General features: G+C 45.3%; 1 protein-coding gene across 2 annotated transcripts in view; it reads left to right on the plus strand.

The window, feature by feature from the left end:
• LOC137384291 (alpha-1,6-mannosylglycoprotein 6-beta-N-acetylglucosaminyltransferase B-like) overlaps positions 1–19,632 on the plus strand; it is a 994,997-nt gene that overhangs the window by 323,691 nt on the left and 651,674 nt on the right. Inside the window, exon 1 of one of the 2 annotated variants that reach the window (XM_068058116.1) lies at positions 5,239–5,382. The exons of the other annotated variant lie outside the window; for it this stretch is intronic. The gene's annotated coding sequence lies outside the window, so the exon portion shown is untranslated. Of the gene's footprint in view, positions 1–5,238; positions 5,383–19,632 lie in introns of those variants that run through there. 2 annotated transcript variants of the gene reach the window in all.

Genomic DNA, 19,632 nt, shown 5'->3' on the forward strand with positions numbered 1-19,632 from the left:
GTCCTTCAGTAGAGGGGATCTCTAACACTTGTGGATGAATCCTCCATGTGCAGGAGTGTGGGAAATCGCACCTTAGCACTTACAGGCAATAGTCAAGCTGGTGGCCCCACGGGCCATTGATCTGGTCAGGAGGAAACAACTGCCATTCCTTCAGCCTGGGTATTCTGCTGTCGGGAGGCAACTCACCATCTCTAAAGTTAAGTAGATGGTGAGCGGTCGCCTCCTTGTAGTAGACGTAAAGTACAAAACGCTCCCCTCCGGTTAATTAATGTGTATTCCCCTTGCTCCATGGCAGCGAGGCCTGGACAACGTATGTCAGCCAAGAGCGACGTCTCAATTAATTCCATCTTCGCTGCCTCTGGAGAATACTCGGCATCAGGTGGCAGGACCGTATCTCCAACACAGAAGTCCTCGAGGCGGCCAACATCCCCAGCTTATACACACTACTGAGTCAACGGCGCTTGAGATGGCTTGGCCATGTGAGCTGCATGGAAGATGGCAGGATCCCCAAAGACACATTGTACAGCGAGCTCGCCACTGGTATCAGACCCACCATGTCTCCGCTTTAAAGACGTCTGCAAACGGGACATGAAGTCCTGCGACATTGATCACAAGTCGTGGGAGTCAGTTGCCAGCGTTCGCCAGAGCTGGCGGGCAGCCATAAAGGCGGGGCTAAAGTGTGGTGAGTCGAAGAGACTTAGCAGTTGGGAGGAAAAAAGACAGAAGCGCAAGGGGAAAGCCAACTGTGTAACAGGCCTGACAAACAAATTTTTCTGCAGCACCTGTGGAAGAGTCTGTCACTCTAGAATTGGCCTTTATAGCCACTCCAGACGCAGTTCCACACACCACTGACCACCTCCAGGCGCTTACCCATTGTCTCTCGCGATAAGGAGGCCAAAGAAGAATTCCCCAGCTCTAAGGAATGAGCGGCTGGCTGTCCTCAGGCAACTCCCACTGCTGCTGGTGACGTCCAGCCGATCATTCTAGTCAGTGACTGCAACTGCATTATCGATATGGCAGGACGATCCGGGAGTGACGATAACAAACTTGACACCACGTCCAGACTCCTGATGGAAACGGTAGAAGACGCCAAGCTACACGACGTCTTCAGCAACCTTGCAGATGGAGCAATGCAGATTCACCTGGTCGAGGCCAGACGGGTCCGTCCATTCCAGGATAGACTTCCTGTTTGTGTCCCGAGCGTTCACGGTCAGATCCACGGACGTCAAGCCGGTGTTCTTCTTTGACCACTGCCTGTCACTGGCCGACTGTCACCAACAAGAAGACTGGGGGTAGGCAGGGGAACATGGAATCTGAACATGAAACTGTTGACCTCAGAAAATATTGAGGTATTCAAAGGGAATTACAAAGGTTGGAGAACCGTGAAACCCCTCGTTGAGTCTCCAGCGCATTGGTGGGAAGCGATCAGTGCAAACATCGAGAGGATCTTGATCCTCAAGGGTGTTCAGAAGGCAAGAAAGAGATAGGAGGAAATGTCCTGACTCCAGAAAGGCATGTAGAATCTGCTTCTGCTGCTGTCGATAAGGTTTGGTGTTAACGAAGACATCCCAAGAGGTGAAGAGCTAGCAGGCCTCACCCTTTGCCTCAGAGGCCTCCAAGATCATCTTCTGGTCCAGAGTCTGCTCTGTTGAGCAGGATGAGACATGCTTGTGTTTCTTCTTCCAAAAGGTACACAGAGAGAGCTCTGTGATCAGCAGCCTGAAGGAAGAAGACAGCTTGGTAATGGCATTGTAATCTGACATACTAGGAATCAGCAAATCCTTTTATGTTGGGCTGTAGGATGTGAAGCCCTTGGACAGCATGGCCTCCCAGTCCTTCCTGTCCTCTATCACGGAGGTCTTAGACGACAGTACGCGGAGAGTCTGGACAAACCCCTAACTCTAAAAGAGTTAACAAAGTCTGTCAAGTTCTTTGAGTCGAGTAAAACTCTCAGAAGCGATGGTTTACTGGCTGAGTTGTGTTCAGCTCTGTGGGATTGGATTGGCCCAGACTTGCTGGAAGTGTACGAGAGTATGCTTCTGGCCGGCAGCAAGTCAGAATCCATGAGAAAAGGCAGCAACGCCATCATCTATAAGCAGAAGGGGGAAAGGGAGGAAATTAGAAATTGGCGGCCCTTCTCACTGCTTAATGTGGACTACAAAATTTTGTCCAAAGTCATGCCAATCGGGTTAGTCTGCTCTGGAAATGGTAATCCACCCTGATCAGACCTGCGTGTACCCGGCAGGAAGATTTCTGATAGCCTTGCACTTCTCAGGGATACGATCGCCTACGTGCAGGACAGGGGGTTTGAACACCTGCCTCATCAGCCTAGACCAGAAGAAGGCCTTGGACTGAATATCACACTCCTATGCATGATGCATGTGTTCTCTAAAATGGGGTTTGGGAAGGGATCCAACTGCTCTATACAAACATCAGTAGCAAAGTTTCAATCAATGGGTGGGAATTGGAAAGCTTTCTGATCCAATCTGGAGTCAGGCAAGGTTGCCCTCTCTCTCTGTCATGTTCGTGTGTTGTATCAGATCCTTTGCCAAGTCCATCAGGAAGGATGCAGGCATAAGAGGGGTGATGATCCCAGGCATCGGAGGCACACAGGTGAAAGCCTCCCTGTACATGGACAACGTCACCGTCTTCTGCTTGGATCCGCTGTCCGTTAGCATACTGATGAGCGTCTGTGACCAGTAAATCATGGCAAGAGCGAGGCTATGTTCTTTGGGAACTGGGCCAACCGATCCTTTGTCCCCTTCCCCTACCTGAAGGTGCTGGGAATATGGTTCAGAGGGGCCGGGGTGTGCGGCAAAATCTGGGAGGAGTATATAGCCAAGGTGAGGCAGAAACTGGGCATGTAGGAGTGATGCTCCCTCTCCATTGCAGGGAAGAGCTTGGTCATCAGGTGCAAGATGCTCTCGGTGTTGCTGTACGTGGCACAGGTCTGGCCCATACCTCGCTACTGTGCCACGGTAGTCACCCAAACCATCTTCCACTTCATCTGGAGATCAAAGATGAACCTTGTACACAGGGACACCATGTACAAGTCTCTAGACAGAAGGGTGAAAAACGTACCCAATGTCACCCTCATCCAGATGGCCACCTTTGTCTGCAGCTGCATCAAGCTGCGCGTAGACCCCCAGTACGCAAACACCAAGTGTCACTATGTGCTGAAGTTGTATGTGGCCCTGGTGTTGCCAAGGATGGGTCTGGCCATGTTACTGTGGAATGCTCCATTCAGTTGGACCGTGCCGTATCACCTGCCCCTCATGGAAAATTTGTGTGGAAAAATACCTTTGACCACAAGTCCATCAGGCAGTGGACCACATGTAACGTCCTCGAGGCCCTTTGGGAAAAGGAGCTGGTGGATCCTGTCGGATGGTTCCCCGAGCAGACTGTCAAAGTTATTTGGCAGAACGCCTCATTGCCAGAACTTTCAAACAAGTACCAAGACGTAGCTTGGCTGGTGGTGAGAAGGGCCCTCCCCTCAGATCTTTCATGCACAGCCGGAGTCTCACTCTCTCTGCATGCTGCCCTTGAGGTGGTTGTGGTGGGGAAGAGACCGTTGCCCACCTGCTTCTGGAATGTGCTTTTGCAAAGAAGGACTGGAAAGAGATGCAGTGGTTTTTGTCGAGGTTCATCCCGAGCAGCTAAATGACACAGGATTCTGTGCTTTATGGGCTGTTGCCTGGGACGCACACCGAGATAAGCATCACCTGCTGCTGGAGGACCATCAACTCGATGAAAGATACTCTTTGGTCTACCCGAAACTTGTTGGTCTTCCAGCGCAAAGAGTTGTCAACAACCAAGTGTTGCAGACTGGCACATTCCAAGGTCCAGGACTACGTGCTGAGGGATGCACTAAAGCTTGGAGCAGCCGCCGCAAAGGCTCAATGGGGAAAGACCACAGTGTAAGGCCTGCCTGCCATAGTAAACCGAGGGTCAGGAAACTGTGTAAAACCTCTCGGGCTGTACGATTCATCTGAAATGTGCGTGGTAGATATCACACGTATTTGCAATTGTATTGAGGCACCTCAGAGTCCACAGGCTGTGTGGAAAAAACTTGAAACATACTGCACTTTCTGTAAATAACCAATTTAAAATGTTATGGAATGTACTTGTAGAAATTTTATTTATGAATCCTCCATATGTGAGAAAGATGCATCATAGGGACTTTAGTTTTCAAACTGCCCTCGTAGAACTCTAATACTCTAATGTACTTCATGACAACCTGCATTATATGGCAACCAGGGGAAAACTGTCAGAGATTTCCAGTTCCTCAATGAGGTAGTCTCAGAGGTGTCAGGAAGCAAGGTCTCTTAGGAACTATCCATGTACTGGACTGGATGTTGTGTAGTGGGTTGCCTTAAAATGAAAATGTCATTAACTGCTGCCTATGAAGTATGTATTGACTTGCATGGTTCTGTTTTGATGGAGTGGTTGCCCCTGCAGTTCATGGACGGTATGAATTGTGCACAGGAGTCTATAGGATGAGGTAATGATACCATAGGCTTTGAGAATTCTGTCGCACAAATCAATTTGCACGACTTTCTCATTCTTCTCATGTTTGTCCACAGAAAAGGTGATAAAAGTGTTACTTCTGATCAACAACACATGATCCAGTTGCTTGATGCATATGATTGAATCTCCTGTGGCAGCTTGGAGTGACCCAGGCACAAATCATCAGAGCTGTGATGATCTTGACAGCCACTAAAAGTGTCTTCTCATCTGTTTTTGGCAAGAGTTCTTTACACCTGACCAGGCCAGATGAAGCAGAATGGGCAACGATTTGGTTGCATTCATTGTACATGACTTCTGATTCTTTCTTCCCAGCATGTATTCTGCTCAGGCACTATCACGAACAGGGAGTGGAAAATGTGGTGCTTGTGGACTTGTCACATTTTGGCATTTCATGGGGGTCTTGGTGTAATATGTGCAAAAAAATGCTGCCATCGAGCTCAACATAGCTCTTAGTGTTAAATTCACAGGACAGTCAGTCTGGGAGATAAGTTTCAGATGGAATATGTGAACCATTATGCTGAAGATAGTGAAAAATATCTTAATATTCTACTTATCGTTTACACTTATTGCTGATGTGACAATTCTATTCATTCAACTCAATCATTGCCAAGTCACGCTGGTGGATTCTGTGTTTGGGTGAAGAAGGTGCAGTTAGTTCGACTAAAAGCTGACATTGGAGTCAGGCTAAGTACTCAGGGCGTCAAGCCAAAATGCAGTGTTTCCATTTCTTATAGCTGGAACTTGTACGAAACAAAGATTATTCTGAAAATACGAGCAAGATAGTTCCCTGAGGTGGAATAACTTGGAGAGTTCATTATTTATGTTCTGAAAGCGAAGTGTGGCTGAATGGAATAAGTGAGTTTTGATTACAACTTGTTTTCTGTAAGGTTACTTGCTGTCTAGGAAAAATAAAGCAGCTTATCGATTCAAAGCTGGCCTCATTTTACCAAGTATTTTCTCACTTTGCCTTTTGAGAAATTGAAAAAGTAAATGTTTAAAAGGCATTTTGTCCCTGGATAACACTGTTGTACAGGGAGACCTACGGGCAGTTGTGTCAACTCCCATAAACATAAGAAGCTCAGACCATTTACAGAAGTGATTGGTGCCACTGAACGCAAGGAGGTATCTAAGTAAAGATATAATTTCATTCTTCATTCCATAAGCAATTGGGTGTGGGGGTGGGGGTGGGGGGTTGATGGGAGGGCGGCTAAATTAAACAGGAGCTCAACATTGAATAAATCCGGAACTGAATTTGAATCTCACCAGCCAGATGAGTGACAACTAATAAAAATCCAAGCGATGACAACGCTTCTTGAAAATTGGACAAAAGAAAGCAGAGCCCAAGTGAAACATTGAGACTATTTATATTGGAGCAGAGAAGCTTAGAGGAAATTTAATAGAAATTAAAAAAAAATCTTAAAGCATGTACAGGGAAACACTAGTTGTTCTGGTTGGGAAACCAGTGGCAAAAGCCATCAAATTATTATGGTCACTAAAAAAGTGAAGAAAGAGGTGAGGACAAATTTCTTTACTCCGAAAACAAAAAAACAAAATCTCTGATCACTACTATAATTTAATAATTTCTTCTCCACTTGATCTCTTTCCATCTGGTTCACTAATGTCCTTTAGGGAAGGAAATCTGCCATCCTTACCTGGTCTGGCATGCATGTGACTCTAGACCCATAGCAATGTGGTTGACTCTTAAATGCCCTCTGAATTGGCTTAGCAAGCCACTTAGTTCAAGGGCGATTAGGGATGGGCAATAAATGCTGGCCTAGCCAGCGAGCTCCACATCCCACAAATGAATAAAACATTTTTTTAATGTTTTTGGGTATGCAGTCATAATTGTCCCAACCTCTATTCCATTGCTCTGTTCCATCTTATTAGCTGTTCATCTGTAACATCTTCCAGTCCTGACAAAGGCTCATAGACCTGTACCATTTATCCCACCTTTCTCTCTTCACACGTACTGTATGATCTGCTGAGTGTTTCCAGCACTTCCTGTGTTTTTTTCCTCCAAATTGTTAGAGAGTGGAATGCTCTGCCACCAAGAGTGGTTGAGGCAGAAATCATAGAATCTTTTCAGGAAAAAACTGGGTAGTTATTTGAACCAGAGGACGTTCCTGGGCTATAGGGAAAGAGCAGCAAAGGGATTGATTTTTAGATTGTTCAAGCATTGGCCCAACACAGACACTATTGGCCAAGTAGCCTTGTTTTTTTGCTGTAATCCTCTATGTCTCTGTGGATTGAGCCAGTCCACATATCTGCTTTCTCACCTTGCTACCATTTTTATTCATAACCCTAGCTGAATGTCGAAGGCACAAAGTGTAGGATACCACCAAGGTTGAAAAGCAAAAACAAAATAAATCGAGCTTTGATTTTAAAAGCTGGTAAGTTGTAGGTATTGTAGAAAGACTTGTTTAAAATGTACCTATTTTAGTGATGCTGAGAGAACACATAACCTGAGAATCTGTGAGAAGTATTTTAGTAGTATGAATTGGAGAAATATATGTTAAGAGCAGGTTGTATCAAACTTTCATATCTGGAAACATCAGTAATTGATATTTGGAGTAAATTGCAGACACGCCAGAAGTTTCTAAATGACTTGACAATTTTTCACATACGGAATTAATTTGGATCCCTCATATGTTTATAATTCATTCTATCCATTAAGTTATGTAACTGTCTCATGAATTTTCCTGCTTGAGAGAAACTGGGTTGACGCCACAGATGAGAAATACTTCAGTTATGAATAACAGTGGCTGTGCAATGTCACAGATGCAAAAGTGAAGCAGGTCTCTGCAAATGGAAGTGTGATGTATGCATTCTGACTGCCTAAAGTAGAGTTTACAGGGTCAAGGTATTCATAGATGTACAGTATTGTAATTTCAGCCTCTTCAAAGCACAGGATAAATTTCAACCTTTGGTAAACTGAAGCTTCGGTGAACACTTAACAGATATCAAAAGATGAGGAGAGAGGAATTTGTCAAGCAGACATTTCTTGAAATATGCAGATGGAGGCGAAATGAGAGATGTTAAAAAGCTTGAAAAAATGAAACACAAGATGATGTCTTTGTTCATGAGATGAAACCATCTTTCTATATGCTATTAGTCAATTTAAGGAATGAGAGATGATTTGATAATTTTCATAAAGTTAAATTTTCAAAAAAGCATCAAAGATTGGTCATGTTCATGGTTTAAGAGCCCAGCATGAGAAAGGTTGATTCTTTTTAACTCCTAAATATTATTTGAAAATAGTACAAATAATGAAGAAGCCAGCAGAAATGGAAAGCCTTTTATAATTTCTCCAGTTATATATGTAAATCTCAACCTCCATAAATTTGCCCAGGCATGCGCCATGGAGAGGTCACTCCATAGTTGCCTCACAGCGACTGAAACAACACGGAAGGCAGCAGTTACGGGTTATAAGTCCAGATAAATTGGCGTAGAAACTGGGCGCCACGGGTTGCCTTTGTCGGTGGGAGAGGTCATTGCACCTCACTGGACAGCTACCGCCCGCCTCAAACCGGGCAGCCCCCGGTCAATAAGGTTCTGTCCCGCCACAGTCTGCCTGCTTCAATGGGTGCTTGGAGCTCAGGGTCATTGCCCGAAAGGTGGACTGACACACCGCACCAAACAACATGAAAAAAGGAAAGAAGGTACCAGCCCTTCGCTTTGCAAGCTGGAACGTCAGAACTATGTGTCCTGGCCTGTCGGAAGACCTTACACAAATCAACGATTCTCGGAAGACCGCCATCATTAACAACGAGCTCAGTAGACTCAATGTGGACATTGCAGCACTTCAGGAGACTCGCCTCCCCGCGAGTGGCTCTCTAGCAGAGCAAGACTACACCTTCTTCTGGCAGGGCAGGGATCCTGAAGAACCAAGACAGCATGGAGTGGGCTTCGCCATCAGAAACTCCTTGCTCAGCATGATAGAGCCTCCCTCAAATGGCTCGGAACGCATACTGTCCATCCGACTGCTCACCACCTCTGGTCCAGTACACCTACTCAGCATCTATGCTCCAACACTCTGTTCCGCACCTGAAGCTAAAGACCAGTTCTATGAACAACTCCATAACATCATTAGCAGCATCCCCAACACCGAACACCTATTCCTGCTGGGGGACTTTAATGCCAGGGTTGGGGCCGACCATGACTCATGGCCCTCCTGCCTTGGGCGCTATGGCGTTGGAAGGATGAATGAGAACGGGCAGAGACTGCTTGAGTTGTGTACCTATCATAACCTCTGCATCACCAACTCGTTCTTTCACACTAAACCCTGTCACCAGGTTTCATGGAGGCACCCAAGATCACGTCGTTGGCACCAGCTAGACCTCATTGTCACAAGGCGAGCCGCCTTAAACAGTGTTCAAATCACACGCAGCTTCCACAGTGCGGACTGCGACACCGACCACTCCCTGGTGTGCAGCAAGGTTAGACTCAGACCAAAGAAGTTGCATCATTCCAAGCAGAAGGGCCACCCGCGCATCAACACGAGCAGAATTTCTCACCCACAGCTGTTACAAAAATTTCTAAATTCACTTGTAACAGCCCTTCAAAACACTCCCACAGGGGATGCTGAGACCAAGTGGGCCCACATCAGAGACGCCATCTATGAGTCAGCTTTGACCACCTACGGCAAAAGTGCGAAGAGAAATGCAGACTGGTTTCAATCTCATAATGAAGAGCTGGAACCTGTCATAGCCGCTAAGCGCATTGCACTTTTGAACTACAAGAAAGCCCCCAGCGATTTAACATCCGCAGCACTTAAAGCAGCCAGAAGTACTGCACAAAGAACAGCTAGGCGTTGCGCAAACGACTACTGGCAACACCTATGCAGTCATATTCAGCTGGCCTCAGACACCGGAAACATCAGAGGAATGTATGATGGCATGAAGAGAGCTCTTGGGCCAACCATCAAGAAGATCACCCCCCTCAAATCTAAATCGGGGGACATAATCACTGACCAACGCAAACAGATGGACCGCTGGGTTGAGCACTACCTAGAACTGTACTCCAGGGAGAATGCTGTCACTGAGACTGCCCTCAATGCAGCCCAGCCTCTACCAGTCATGGATGAGCTGGACATACAGCCAACCAAATCGGAACTCAGTGATGCCATTGATTCCCTAGCCAGCGGAAAAGCCCCTGGGAAGGACAGCATTACCCCTGAAATAATCAAGAGTGCCAAGCCTGCTATACTCTCAGCACTACATGAACTGCTATGCCTGTGCTGGGACGAGGGAGCAGTACCCCAGGACATGCGCGATGCCAACATCATCACCCTCTATAAAAACAAAGGTGACCGCGGTGACTGCAACAACTACCGTGGAATCTCCCTGCTCAGCATAGTGGGGAAAGTCTTTGCTCGAGTCGCTCTGAACAGGCTCCAGAAGCTGGCCGAGCGCGTCTACCCTGAGGCACAGTGTGGCTTTCGTGCAGAGAGATCGACTATTGACATGCTGTTCTCCCTTCGTCAGATACAGGAGAAATGCCGTGAACAACAGATGCCCCTCTACATTGCTTTCATTGATCTCACCAAAGCCTTTGACCTCGTCAGCAGACATGGTCTCTTCAGACTACTAGAAAAGATCGGATGTCCACCAAAGCTACTAAGTATCATCACCTCATTCCATGACAATATGAAAGGCACAATTCAACATGGTGGCTCCTCATCAGAGCCCTTTCCTATCCTGAGTGGTGTGAAACAGGGCTGTGTTCTCGCACCCACACTTTTTGGGATTTTCTTCTCCCTGCTGCTTTCACATGCGTTCAAATCCTCTGAAGAAGGAATTTTCCTCCACACAAGATCAGGGGGCAGGCTGTTCAACCTTGCCCGTCTAAGAGCGAAGTCCAAAGTACGGAAAGTCCTCATCAGAGAACTCCTCTTTGCTGACGATGCTGCTTTAACATCTCACACTGAAGAATGCCTGCAGAGTCTCATCGACAGGTTTGCGTCTGCCTGCAATGAATTTGGCCTAACCATCAGCCTCAAGAAAACGAACATCATGGGGCAGGATGTCAGAAATGCTCCATCCATCAATATTGGCGACCACGCACTGGAAGTGGTTCAAGAGTTCACCTACCTAGGCTCAACTATCACCAGCAACCTGTCTCTAGATGCAGAAATCAACAAGCGCATGGGTAAGGCTTCCACTGCTATGTCCAGACTGGCCAAGAGAGTGTGGGAAAATGGCGCACTGACACGGAACACAAAAGTCCGAGTGTATCAGGCCTGTGTCCTCAGTACCTTGCTCTACGGCAGCGAGGCCTGGACAACGTATGCCAGCCAAGAGCGACGTCTCAATTCATTCCATCTTCGCTGCCTTCGGAGAATACTTGGCATCAGGTGGCAGGACTATATCTCCAACACAGAAGTCCTTGAAGCGGCCAACATCCCCAGCTTATACACACTACTGAGTCAGCGGCGCTTGAGATGGCTTGGCCATGTGAGCCGCATGGAAGATGGCAGGATCCCCAAAGACACATTGTACAGTGAGCTCGCCACTGGTATCAGACCCACCGGCCGTCCATGTCTCCGTTATAAAGACGTCTGCAAACGCGACATGAAATCGTGTGACATTGATCACAAGTCGTGGGAGTCAGTTGCCAGCATTCGCCAGAGCTGGCGGGCAGCCATAAAGACAGGGCTAAATTGTGGCGAGTCGAAGAGACTTAGTAGTTGGCAGGAAAAAAGACAGAGGCGCAAGGGGAGAGCCAACTGTGCAACAGCCCCAACAAACAAATTTCTCTGCAGCACCTGTGGAAGAGCCTGTCACTCCAGAATTGGCCTTTATAGCCACTCCAGGCGCTGCTTCACAAACCACTGACCACCTCCAGGCGCGTATCCATTGTCTCTCGAGATAAGGAGGCCCAAAAGAAAGAATATGTAAATCAAAATACTGTTATTGTTCGTTCCTGTATGATAGCTTTTTATAGTTTTCCCTTTGTTCACTGTAGTATTGCAATTATACTGAATAAGTAATTGCTTTGAAGTACATTGGTATATATTGATACACATTTTCATTGGCTACAGGTGCATTCATGTAAAAAAAATTTTTTACAAAACTGGGAATTAAAGATTGTGAAAACATCAGTGAGTTCACACTTCAACATTGTTTTCCCACATCCCAAATAAAATGAGTGGTAAGTAAGGTGAGGTATATTAGATGTAAAATCAGAAAGTGCTGGAAAAACTCAGCAGGTCTGGCAGCATCTGTGGAGAGAGAAGCAGAGTTAACGATTCAGGTCAGTGACCCTTCATCAGAACTGGCAGATATAAGAAATGTAAAAGATTTTAAGCAAGTAAAGCGGGGGTGGGGCAAGAGATAACAAAAGAGGTGTTGATAGGACAAGGTCACAGAATAGCTGACCAGAAGGTCATGGAGCAAAGGCAAACAATATGTTTATGGTGTGCTGAAAGACAAAGCATTAGTACAGATAGGGTGTTAATGGACTGACAACTGAACAGCCACAAGCACAAACATGAAAAAACAGTGGGTAGGCACAGTAGAAACAAACTAAAATAAAATGAACACAAAAAATAAAAGAAAAAATAACTAAAGCTAAAAGTAAAATGGGGGCCCATCATGCCCTGAAATTATTGAACTCAATGTTCAGTCCGGCAGGCTGTAGTGTGCCTAATCAGTAAATGAGATGCTGTTCCTCGAGCTTGCGTTGATGTTCACTGGAACACGGCAGCAATCCCAGGACAGAGTCCCAGTGAACATCAACGCAAGCTTGAGGAACAGCATCTCATTTACTGATTAGGCACGCTACAGCCTGCCGGACTGAGCATTGAGTTCAATAATTTCAGAGCAAGATGGGCCCCCCATTTTACTTTTATCTTTAGTTATTTTTTTATTTTATTTTTTGTGTTCATTTTATTTTAGTTTGTTCAGTTTGTTTCTATTGTGCCTACCCTCTGTTTTTTTCATGTTTGTGCTTGTGGCTGTTCAGTTTTCAGTCCATTAACACCCTATCTGTACTAATGCTTTGTCTTCCAGCACACCATTAACATATTATTTGCCTTTGCTCCATGACCTTCTGGTCAGCTATTCTGTGACCTTGTCCTAGCAATACCTTCTCTTTTGTTATCTCTTGCTCCAGCCCCGCTTTACTTGCTTAAAATCTTTTACATTTCTTATATCTGCCAGTTCTGATGAAAGGTCACTGACCTGAATCATTAACTCTGCTTCTCTCTCCACAGATGCTGCCAGACCTGCTGAGTATTTCCAGCACTTTCTGTTTTTATTTCAGATTTCCAGCATCCACAGTATTTTGCTTTTATCTTATTGAGGTATATTAGATTCCTGCTACATAATGTCTTGCCACCTCTAAAGCTAGTCTGGACTCTGCTCTGTCATAAATGAGTCCTGTTTGGATATATTAACTGTGTATAATTAACCGTAAAATGCAATATATGACACATAACATTCCCATACTATTTTAGGCCAATTTAGGGTTTAATTCAGAATGATTAAGCCAAACAGATGAGGAATATTCCATGATCCTCAATCTGTGGTGAATTAACTAATCCTAGCCAGAGCAGTGGTCAGGCTTCAGTGGTCCTGGATTAAAAGTAAAAATTAAAAAGACCAAAGATTCCTGCTAGTTATTGAGAGCCTCCTGTTGAAAGTGCACCTATGTGAACATTGGGTGAGCACAAAATCAGAATCATCTTTGAATTACTCACTGTCAGGACTTGCACATGAATAAGCAATACTTGAAGTGTGCCAGAGGGGAATTAGTACCTTTTCCACTACATGACATCTTCCGTCACATTGCTGATGATTGGGAGTAAATGCTAGGCTGGCAATTGGCTAGCTTGAATTTGGCCTGCATTTTTTTGTGGACAGGACATACCTGGCAAATTTTCCACGTTGTCAGGTAGATGCAAGTGTCTGTACTGCAACAATTTAGTGAAGGGGGCTTCTAGTTCTGAAGCACTGGTTTTCAGTAATAACTGAGATGCTGTCACGGCCCAGAGCCTTTGCCTGTGTCCAGTGCATTCAGGGTTTTTTTTGTGTCATGTGGAGTGAATTCAATTGGCTGAAGACTTGCATCAATAATGGTAGGGACCTCAGGAGGAAGCCAAGAAAGATTATTAACTTTGCATTTCTAGCTGAAGATGATTGCAAAAACTTCAGCCTTGTCTTTTACATTGATGTGCTGAACTCCAGCATTATTGAGGACGGGATGTCCATGCAACGTCCTTCACCTCCTCCTCCTTCTGCTAGCTACTTAATTGTCCACCACCATTCAGCCTCCTCCTTCTGTTAATTGCTTAATTGTCCCGTACCATTCATGAGTGTGGCAGGACTGCCGACCTTTGACCTGATCTGCTGTTTGTGGAATTGCTTAAATCTCCTTCCACTGCTTAGCAAGCAACAACTTGCATTTAATAGCACCTTTAACGTAGTAAAACACCCCAAGGTACTTCACAACCGTCTTAATCAAAAATTTCACACCACGCCATATAAGGAGATACTAGGGCAGATGACTAAAAGCTTGATTAAAGAAGGAAAGAGCGGTAGTAAGGGGGAGGGGTTTAGGGAGAGAGTTTGGCTCAGAAGATCAAAATGTAGAATCAGCTTGGGTGGAGATAAGAAATAGCAAAGGAAAAAAGTCACTGTTGGAAGTAGTTTATAGGCCCCTAACAGTTGCTACTCTGTAGGACAGACTATAAATCAAGAAATAATGAAGGCGCGTAGGAAAGGTACTGCAATAATCATGAGCAATTTTAATCTTCATATAGATTGGAATAATCAAACTGGCAAAGATAGCCTGGAAGATGGGTTCATTAAGTGTACTAGGGACAGTTTCTTAGAACAATACATTCTGGAATCAACCCGGGAGCAGGCTATTTTAGAACTGGTAATGTGTAATAAGACAGGATTGACCTCATTGTAAAGGATCCTCCAGGCAAGAGTGACCGTGACATGATAGAATTTCACATTCAGTTTGAAGATGAGAAATTTTGGTCTGAAACTAGTGTCTTTAATGTAAATAAAGGCAATTATTAGTGTATGAAGACAGAGTTGATAAGGTGAACTGGGAAAATAAGTTAAAAGGTAAGACAGTAGAGAAGCAGTGACAGACATTTAAGGAGATATTTCATAACTCGCGACAAAAATATATTCTGGATTTTACGTTGGGTGGACGGGAATTCGTAAAAGTCGGTCCCAGGAGCGGTGTCCACTGCTGGGACTGCTGACCAGATGGAGCCATGATTCCAGGTAAGTTGGGCATGCCTCACCAGGGAGATCGGTCCTTCCCTGGTGAGGCTGGGGTGGTCGGTTTGGGGGAGGGGGGGGCGTCTTAGGTCCCGGGGGTGGTTTGGGAGGCAGGGCGGCCCTCAGTTGGGCACCCTGTGCCTGACTGCCATGGCCTTCTCCCCCGGAGCGCGGAAAGGCCGGCAGCTATCGGGTGGCCTTTTGCGTCCCCAGCACGCCCGCTTGCCACGGATAAAATACCCATGGAGGTGGGCGAGGGCCCTTGCAGCGGAGGCTGGAGCGGGTCGGGAATCGCGTCCCCGCACCCCCCCCCACCCCCCCCCGGCAGCCTCCCACTCCATTTTATGTCCCCAGCCCCCAAAAAACAGCCTACTCTTATGGAGGAATATACTTGCATTGGAAGCAGTTCAGAGAAGGTTCACTAGGCTGATTCCTGGGATGAAGGGATTGCCTTATGAGGAAAGGTTGAGCAGGTTGGGCCTATACTCATTGGAGTTTAGAAGAATGAGAGGTGATCTTATTGAAAGATATAAGATTCTGAAAGGAATAAAAGCAAAATACTGCGGATGCTGGAAATCTGAAATCAAAACAAGAAATGCTGGAATCACTCAGCAGGTCTGGCAGCATCTGTGGAAAGAGAAGCAGAGTTAATGTTTCAGGTCAGTGACCCTTCTTCGGAAGGAGCTTGATTCTGAAGGGGCTTGACAGGGTAGATGCTGAGAAGATGTTTCTCTTCATGGGAGAATCTAGAACTATGGGGCACAGTTTCAAAATAAGGGGTCTCCCTTTTCAGACAGATGGAAATGAGGAGGAATTTCTTCTCTCAGAGGGTTGTTAATCTTTGGAATTCTCTTCCCCAGAGAGGAGTGGAAGCTGGGTCATTGAATATATTCAAAGCTGAGTTGGACAGATTTTTGACTAACAAGGGAGTTAAGGGTTATGGGGAGTAGGCAGTAAAGTGAAGTTTAGGGCACAATCAGATCGGCCATGATCTTCTTGAATGACAGAGCAGGCTTGAGGGGTTGAATGGCTTACTCCTTCTCCTATTTCTTATGATCTTAGGGCCAAGGCAGCAAAAAGCATGGCTGACGGTGGTAGAATGATTTAAATTGGGATGCTCAAGAGGCCAGAATGGGAGGTACACAGATATCCTGGAGGACTGTAGGGCTGGAGGAGATTACAGAGATAGGGATGGGTGAGGCCATGGAGGGATTTGAAAATAAGGATGAGAATTTTAAAATTAAGACCTTGCTTAAACGGGAGTCAATGTCCGTCAGCAAGCACAGGGGCGATGGGTAAACGAGATGGTGCGAGTTAGGACAAGGGCAGCAGAGCTTTCGAAAACCCCACGTTCATGGAGGTTAGAATGTGAGGTCAGTCTGGAGTGCATTTGAATAGTCAACTCTAGGGGCAACGAAGCATGAATGAGGATTTCAGCAGCAGATGAGCTGAGCCAGGACAGAATCAGGCCATGCAATGGAGGTGGAATTAGGCAGTCTTAGTGATGGCGCAGATATGTGGTTTGACACTCATTTCAGAGTCAAATATGACACCAAGGTTGCAAACAGTCTGGTTCAGCCACAGAGAGTTGCCAGGGAGAGGAATGGAGTTGGTGGCTGGGGAACCAGGTTTGTGGTGGGGACTGAAGACAATGGCTTCGGTCTTCCCAATATTTAATTGGATCAAATTTCTGATCATTTAATACTGGCTGTTGGGCAAGGATTCAGACAATTTAGAGACAGTGGAGGGATCAAGAGAGGTAGTGGTGAGGTAAAGCTGGGTGTCAGTAATGTACATGTGAAACCTGACATTGTGTTTTCGCATGATGTCACCGAGGGGCAGCATTTAAATGAGAAATAGGAGGCGGACCAAGGTAGATCCTTTGGGGGATACCAAATGTAACAGTGCGGGAGTGGGAAATGAAGCCATTGCAGGCTACGCTGGATGGATAAGAATGGAACCAGGAGAGTGCAGTCCCACTGAACTGGATTACGATGGAGAGGCTTTGGAGGAGGATGATGTAATCAACCATGTCAAAGGCTGCAGACGGGCTGAGAAGACCAAGGAGGGAGAGTTAACCTTTGTCATTTTGTGCCTTTGATAACAGCCATTTCCGTGCTGTAACTTCCTTAGGTTGGCACCTCATTTTCAGGTATGGTTGTGCTATTTCCAGCATGCTCTTCTTACAGATTGTGATGGCGGACAATTCTTGCTGCTGCTCATGGCCCACACCATCTTAAAGATGCCCAGTTATCAGGTGCTACATCTGTTCTTAATCTATTCTGTTAAGCAGGATGGTAGTATCACATAATACGATGGAAAGTGTCATCAGCATGAAAATGGAATTTGTCACCACAACGATTGTGTGGTAGCCACTCCTAAAAATGCTTCGGTGGATTGCCACATCTGCAAGCATCCTTATTTTAATAGCGACAGTCATGAGATGTGTGCCTCTGAGCTAGGCAATCAAAATGTGACATTTCCTGACCCTCCAGTTAACTCCAGATGTGTTTGATCCAATGTACTGCACTCTGACCCATTCTCTAATTCCATTGGATGGTTATCTCATGGCTCATACTTGAGAGGGAGAGCATGACAGCTCCTGCCCTGAAGTGCTGGCAGTGCCTAATTCTTCTTTCACTGTTTCTTCTTTGGGCACATCGGGAGGACATAAAGAATAGAGGATAAAATGGGTTGTTCATTAGAAGTGACCTTAATGTTTTTTGATACAATTTGCAAATAGTATTATGAAGTGCATGAGGATGAGGAGGAGAAGCAGAATGTCCTGATAAGCCTGCATCTGACACATTCCCTTTTACTTCCTCTCTCCAACACCATCCCTCCTCAGGATTGCAAAGATTCCTCATCATGCGGGAGAAAGGGCAGAGCTTCAGCTATCCACCATCAGTGGTATTTCTCACCATACTGTTATAGACTATGTTGTCCATGAAAAAGAATGCAAAACTGAGATTGATCGTTGATACCATGAGAGGCTTTAAAACTCAGGAGCTTACAAGCAGCTCACAATTTGTGTTATGATAAGTGTATGTAATATTTAATTAGTGCTCATGTAAGACTTTCAGTGGGGCGATTGCAGGTAAAGCTGTGAAAGAAGAAATATCTCCAGGTGAAGGCTAAAGGACATGCAGAAGGTACCATAGTGTATCTCACCCATTGGCAATTCACTCACTTTAACATAGAGTGAGTGATGTTATTTTAAGTGGCTGACATTCTCTGTACAGTGCGATTGACCCTTCTTTACTGTGCCAATCATGTTGTGTCATTAAACTATTGCAATACTGAGTTGTCATGTGAGGGGTGATGGTATTTGCATTCATTACCCTGGTCCCCTCCTGTCAGTCCTGCTCTGAAGTCTCTTTTGGTTGTATGTCTCTGATGAAAACAGTGGAGCCCCCCTCTGCCTAGCTCTATGTAGAAACACTTTCATTGCTTCTTTGCTGAACTGGGAGATTTACTGAGATTCTTGGGTGTGAACAGTTTGACATATGGAAGTATAAACAAATAGCACAAAATGAGCAAAAGGAAATCAGCAGCCTATTTTACACTCGAACGGACTTTCATTGACTTCAATGGAAAGTCAAAGGCTACCATCCCTTCCCCCAAGTAGAGTGCTCCAAATCAGAGATGGTGCAAATTCCAGAAGCTTTCCAGGATTATTTAAATTATATTGACCCCGGAAACTGCAGCAGTGTTACCCAACTTTAGTTCAACAGTTGTAAATTATGCCCTGCCATTATTCTGCTCAAGTTTGATCAGAGTATTGTATGAATTTAGTTTGATATCTTCTTACTTTGCTGATTTATCAATATATTTCTGCTTTCATTTTTTTGTTGCACCACAGTGATTGGGCATGTTAAGCTTGAAGTCTCCTAGCATCCCTCGACCTCTTTCAACTTTATCCTTAGCTATTTCAACACTATTCATAGTGTACATACTCATTTCTTCTGTCGATGCGCACTTACCAGACTTGACTTCATAACCTTATTGAGCATTGATTATATTTTTATCAATTTGCATCGAGTCTCTGAATTCCAATCATTGATATAAATTGGAAATAATCAGAGTTGTAACACCAACGTTTAGGCACTTCACTCATTATTTCCCCCCTCACCCCCAGAAATATCTGCTGCTTCCTACTCTTCAAACAATTTCATCTTGATCAGCAGATTTATGTGACAGCCTTTCATGTGGAACTTTGTCAAAGCCTTTTGATAATCTATATACACCAGGCTGTAAGGCTATCCCATAATTCATTTATAGAATCATAGAATGGTTAAAGCACAGAAGGAGGCCATTTGGCCTGTCATGTACATGCTGGCTCTCTGCAAGAGCTGATCAGCTAGTCCCATGCCCAACCCTTTCCCCTTAGCTGTGCAATTTTTTTCTGTTCAGATGCTTATTTAATTCGCCTTTGGAAGCCACGATTGAAACTGCTTTCATCAGTCTCTCAGGCAGTGCATTCCAGAGCCTAACCACTTGCTGCATAAAAATGGAATGTTCCACATACCCCACAAAAAGATAGGCATAACAAGGACCCATGCAGGTACCCATAGCAATAGCTTTTATTTGAAGGAAGTGAGTGGAGTTGAAGGAGAAGTTGCTCAATGTGAGAACAAGTTCAGCCAGATGGAGGAGGGTGGTGGTGGATGGGGACTGGTTGGGCCTCTGTTCAAGGAAGAAGCAGAGAGCCCTCATACCATCCTGGTGGAGGTGTAGAGAGATTGGACGTCCATAGTGAAGAGGAGATAGTTAGGTCTGGAAACTGGAAATTGTCAAAATGATGTAGGGTGTCATTTGTAGGTGAGAAGAGACTGGACCAGGGGAGAAAGGATAGAGTTAAGATAGG

The sequence above is a fragment of the Heterodontus francisci genome, chromosome 26, assembly GCF_036365525.1.
Source record: "Heterodontus francisci isolate sHetFra1 chromosome 26, sHetFra1.hap1, whole genome shotgun sequence".
Lineage (NCBI taxonomy): Eukaryota > Metazoa > Chordata > Chondrichthyes > Heterodontiformes > Heterodontidae > Heterodontus > Heterodontus francisci.